The sequence below is a fragment of the Pelobates fuscus genome, chromosome 7 (genome assembly GCF_036172605.1).
Source record: "Pelobates fuscus isolate aPelFus1 chromosome 7, aPelFus1.pri, whole genome shotgun sequence".
Lineage (NCBI taxonomy): Eukaryota > Metazoa > Chordata > Amphibia > Anura > Pelobatidae > Pelobates > Pelobates fuscus.
This window is the reverse complement of record NC_086323.1, coordinates 57,837,010-57,843,009: the sequence shown is the minus strand read 5'-3', so window position 1 is coordinate 57,843,009 and position 6,000 is coordinate 57,837,010.

Genomic DNA, 6,000 nt, shown 5'->3' with positions numbered 1-6,000 from the left:
GACAGCGTATGCTTAGAAAAGCCCTGGTTGTGTGCAAGAATCCCAGGTCCGAGCTCAACTTCTTACTTTTCCCCCCATGGTATCTGGGATTGGGCCATAGCACTTTGAACTCCGTATCGGGGTCGGTATCTGCTCGCGACTTGGTCTGGTAAGGCTGACTTGCGGAGCTACTCCAAAACGCGTCTAGCTCGTGCAGGTGCTTTTATTTTATTTTTTGTGTGTGGATTGTTTATAATATTTCATTTGACTTGAAATACGTGACCCCGTGGTGCAGCCTGTATACCTCTGGTTTTAAGATTTCAGAAAAATCACAATTTTAAAGTGATCTGGTCCAATTTGTGAACTACTAATGTTATGAAACCATTTCACAGTTTATTGAATAACCATTTGTTTAATCATTGTATTAACTAATGCAATATTAAACAAGCAGTACCTTATTCACTAAAATGTGAATCTGTCAAATTTTTACGTCTTTTATTTTTATTTTATTTTTTATAATTAAAAAAAATAATTTGTTAATTTAAAAACTGTAAATTAGAATGTTTGCATACAAATCTTAATATTTAGCAGGACATTTTGTCAAAGTTCACCTCCGTGTTCAGATGACAGCAGTACGTTCCTGTGTGGGGTCGAGGTTATGTTATTAGCAGTATTTAAAGATGCTGATCAAGCATTGTTGAACTGTGTTTATTAGACCTTATTTTGTTATTCTGTTGGGGAGGATATATTGGAGGAATGTTTCTTTAACAGCAAATTCTTTTCATATTACAAACCTGCCTTGGTGTCAGTATAGGTATCCTAAATAAATTTATTTGTAGACTACTTTACCAATCCTATAGCTTTTTGTCAATCTGATTTTTATTAAGGCATATAGTATGGGGTACAAAAGAGAAGACGGAGGAAACGTTTAAGCGAGTTACATTCTAGGGTTGGTACAACAATACACATAGTACATTTCCAGATTTTCAATGCCTAATTTTTCTTTTTTTTTTTATGTAACGTAGCTGGTATCGTTTAGCAAAAACATAGTAGAACCAAGAACAATGCCTGTCTAGTTAGGCTGTCAAGGGAGAAACAGTGTACAATTCAATTTCGTCATGAAGCTCTAAGATGTTCCACAATTGGTAAATTACAGTGTTGTTATAGAGTGAGCATAAGCGAGTGGCGGCTGCATTGCCTCAGGTTATTATACATTCTAAGCGAACATGTCAGCTAGACAGGCAAATGAGTATGTCAAAATGATAGTTATAGGGTTAAACTAAAGGTTATAACATGTCATAGCTCGACAATTTAACACTACACAAGATGGGGGAACTAAAGCAAAAGGACTAACACTGTTTAAACGGCAGGATCTGACATTAAATGAGTATACTTGTTAGCAATGGCAATAATAGTGTCTCAAGTCCTATTGTGTATCCAGGGTGGTAGGTGGGCAGCTGGTATGTGTAAGTCCTCACCCGGAGCTGCTGGTGTTCAACCTACGCCCGTGCTCTGGATCTCATTGAGGCAGTTGTGGGGCGGTAGAAGGCAGGGGCAGAGATCAGCGTCCCTCCAGCCCCAGGCTCTGCAGAGAGCGCGCATCTTGGCTCCACGGATTCGGTAGCTCGTGCTGGAGTCCGGATCCTTCCCATGTCGGGGATTGCAGGAGCTCCTGGTGTTTCTACGCCGCCTGCGGCGTCGGAACCTCCGCTTATGTGGATGATGCCGGGAGTGTGCATCCCTGTGGGCTCTCAACCCAGGCGGGCCAGTGTATGCTGGTTCTTGCTTTGACGTGGTAGTTGCGCCCTGAGGGGGCCTTCTTGCTCCCCGCTTTTCCCCGCTCCGCTCAGTACTCCTGCCCAGGATCGGCCCAGCCAGAGTATCTCGTTGCGTCTGTGCTTTAACGGGCACCTGCCGGGCTGAGAGTTCCTCTGTACTTTTGGTAGGTGAATGGTTTTGTGTGGGCAGGGGAGAGCCTCTTAGTCTCAGCTCCAGACGGAGCCAAAAGGCTGCGAAGATGGCGTCGATACTGTCGAGTGTAGCGCGTGGCTGCGCTTCTGCAGGAGGCCCATGTGAGTGCTCTGCCATGCCAGGAGTAGTGAGTTGTGGTCGTCGCTTTAGAGCAGGCGGGCGACCTCCTGGGACCGGGATAACCCCCTCCGGTCCATAGGGGGGGGACAAGGGCCCATAATCAGCCTTCCAGCTTTGTTGGGCAGTGGGAGAGCGGCCGCCTCTCCCGTGGCTGCCTTGCTTGTAGGCCTCATGGTGCGGTCGGGGGGTTCTCGCTGGTGGGTCAGCATGAGTGGTACCGTTGGATGCCCCTTAGTGTCACCAATTGCTTGGTAGCCTTATATGTCGAGTATAGGTAATTTTGAAGCAGTTATGCCGCAATCTTTGCCTCCATGAGCAGGAGCTGCTCTGCTTAGCGTCTGCTCAGTTCGGCGGTCAGGCCCCGCCCCCCACCAATCCTATAGCTTTGAACGTAGGCAGATAATTTATTTTATACAGGGGTAGTTTTAGTACACTAAAGAACATGGTAAATATCAATATATGAGAATAAAAATATACTTTTAAATGTAGAGCAGGATATATTAGAAAAGTGTAATACAAAATGCAATTGCAAAACATTGCATGTTTCTCTATATGCTCTGTTACATGAAAACAAACCTATGTTTGGCTGAAGCCAACAAAAATCAGAAAAGGAGAAAGTTAAACAAAAATGTGGGCCACAAAGGAAATGGTTTTGTTTTTTGTTTTTATCTGTGATTGTCTCATTATACTATATATCAGACCAATAACAAAAAAAGGAAACAGAAAAAAACTAAAGAAATAAAATGTATAATAAAACAAAAAAGGTGTATTAAAATTGATGGTAAGCAGATTTTCTTCAATTTTGTTTAGCTTAGAGGGACACTCTGGGCAGTGTTGGAACTACCGCAGTCGCAGTTGCGACCAGGCCCGTCACTCCAGGGGGCCCAGCCGCCCTGCGACCCAGTGCCCGCCGGCCATGTGTTGCGGCCCTGCCGGGGCTGCACGTTAAGGGGCCTATCGGGTGGCCCATGCTGTTAGGGCCACACGATGGAAATCAATTTCCAGGGGGCCGGGTCAGCGCTGCAGCGCTTTAACAACGTGACCGGGCCCCCTTTGATGACATCAGAGCGCAGGGAGGAAGTGACTGCCCTGATCACTTCCTCCCTTCAATCACAGAGCCGTGCGGGAGGAAGAGAGGAGGGAGTCAGAGTGGGGACTCCCATCAGCCTGAGCCACTGGACCCCAGGGAAAGTCACCTTCCTGCTAGGGATCGACCGATTATCGGTTTTACCGATATAATCGGCCGATATTCAGTATTTTCTGCAATATCGGTATCGACCAATATAGATACTGATATTGCCGATAATACCCCCTAGGACAGCCGGGCTCATTACAAGCCTGGCGGTCCTGAGGGGGCCCGCAGGTAGCGTTTACTTACCTTCCCTGCAGCTCCTCCAGCTCCCAGTGTAAATCTTGCGAGACCCGCACCCGTCAGAGCGTTGCCACGGGTTACCGCGAGATTTACACTGGGGAGCTGGAGGAGCTGCAGGGAAGGTAAGTAAACGCTACCAGCGGGCCCCCTCACTGCTCAGCCCATACCACTGGACCACCAGGGACTTCTATATCCCCCCCTCCCTGGCCAGGTAACAAGCAGGGAGGGGGGACAACAAAAGATAATAAAACATAAATATTAATAATAATCATAAATATTAAAAATTAAAATAAAAAAATGCCTCCCCCCCCCATTTTACACAAATCACATCCCTTCAGGAAAACACACACACTCTGCATTATATACACACACTGTATATAATGCAGAGTGTGTATATAGTGTAGTGTGTGTGTATAATGCACACACTACATTATATACACACACACACTACACTACACACTGTATTCATTATATACACACACTGCATTCACTATACACACACTGCACTCACTCTACGTACACACACTGCATTCCCTTTACACACCACACACTACACAAACACACACACTCTGCATTCATTATATACACACTACACAGTCACTGCATTAACTATATACACTACACAAACACACCCTGCATTCATTATATACACCGTACACAAATATACACAGCTCCACTGTCTAAACACACTGCATCCAGTGGCTATTATATTTTGTGCATTTACCTTTAGAAATAGTTTATTTTTTCAAAATGGTAAATGTACAGAATATCGGCAAGTTATCGCCTATCGACCTGAAAGTTAACAGATTATCGGTATCGGCTCTAAAAAAAAAAAATCAATATCGGTTGATCCCTACTGAGTATACTGACAATGGCTGTAAATACTCCCTGCTGTGACTGTACTAACACGGAGTATACTGACAATGACTGTATATACTGTCTGTTGTAACTGTACTGACAATGGCTGTATATACTGTCTGCTGTCCAGCCACATGGGGCAGGAGCGGCGGGAATGGTTCAAACCGTTCAATAGAATAGCGTGATGTGCCCCAGTGCCAGGCCGCGCGATTCCTGCGTGGTGATGTCGGTGTGAGCAGGGAGTCCGCGCGGAGGGTAAGAACACATGGAGGGAGTGGGGAGGCCGTAGGTCCATGGCAGGGCGTGTCACTGTGTGCGAGGGATCCTCTGGTGGCGGTCACACAGGGCCAACATGCCCACAGAGCAAGGGGTTTCACACACTGCCTAGGCCTGCATCCTGAGTCTACACTCTCCCTAGTGCCTGTATTGTCTGTCAGCACTCACTAAGTTGACACTCTCTCTAGTGCCTGTATTGTCTGTCAACAATGTGTGAACTGACTCCTAGAGATACTGGGGGAATCTCCCTGCACCTTATATTGTGCTCCTAGTGTCATACAGGGTTATTCATAAAGGTGAGAATTCAAAGTGAATTTGTAATATAGGCCCAGAGTAACTGAACTGGGAGCCTGGCTGACATAAATAATATTTCCAGTTTGACTATTATGGCCTGAAATTTGTAATTTACTTTGAATTATTACATTAGTGAATAACCCTGATAGTCCAGCACAGAATGAAGGTGTGGGGAAAAATAAATATAACTGAGCAATTAAATGCTAAACTAGCAGGGATGAGCCCATCCACCGCAGGGAAACAGAAAACTAGGGGAGGGACTCCTATACTGGGGTTAAAGCGGCACTGTCATGCCGAACTTACCTTTCCCCAATCTCTTATCTCCATCTGTCGGGGTCTGTTCTTCATTTCTTCCTGTCTGCACTAGTTTTTTTTTTTTAAACATAAGACAAAGTAGTGTCCCTCTGCCCCCGCTCTATCGGGCACCCCCTGAATTGCCCTCTTCCAGCACCAAGGTCCAACGGCGCTGGGTTAAGTTCCTCATTTGACGTCAGCCGATGGGAGAACCCAATACGCATGCAGAGCATTTAGTCCTTCCCAAAAGGAATCCATGCTTTCCTATGGGGATTTAAAAGATGCTGGATGTCCTCATGCGTATCGGAGTCAAACTCCATGAAAGGCCAGGAAGCACTTCTAACAGCAGGCTGGTAAACAGCCCTAGAGACAGGCTTAACTATGCAATGTAAAAAAAACTGCGATGTTTGTAGCTGCAGGGCTAAATGTGAGATGACATTGTCGGAGTGCCTATAGTGTCTCTTTAACTAGGAATTGTTTGAGAGGAAAAGTGACTTATTTGTTTCATTTATGTATATACAGTGTTCATGATGCCATGAGTCTTCTGAATAAGCACAGGTGGTAAATTTGATAAAGATTTATTCAAATGTATTTCATACTTTATTCGCTATAGTCATCAGCGCTCATGATTTGCTTGAAATCACCAGTTTGCCGGCAGTGTTAATGAGTCAGATTTGTGTTGCTGGCGGATTCCTACGGAAGCCAAGTGAGCGATTTGCTGGCTGAAAGCAAGCTGCACACAAAATTACCATCCCCTTAGGCTTCAGTGGAGATTTTGCTTGTGCTAATGTGCATTGAGTTGTAAACTCTCATTTGCAAGAGGAAACATGGGGACA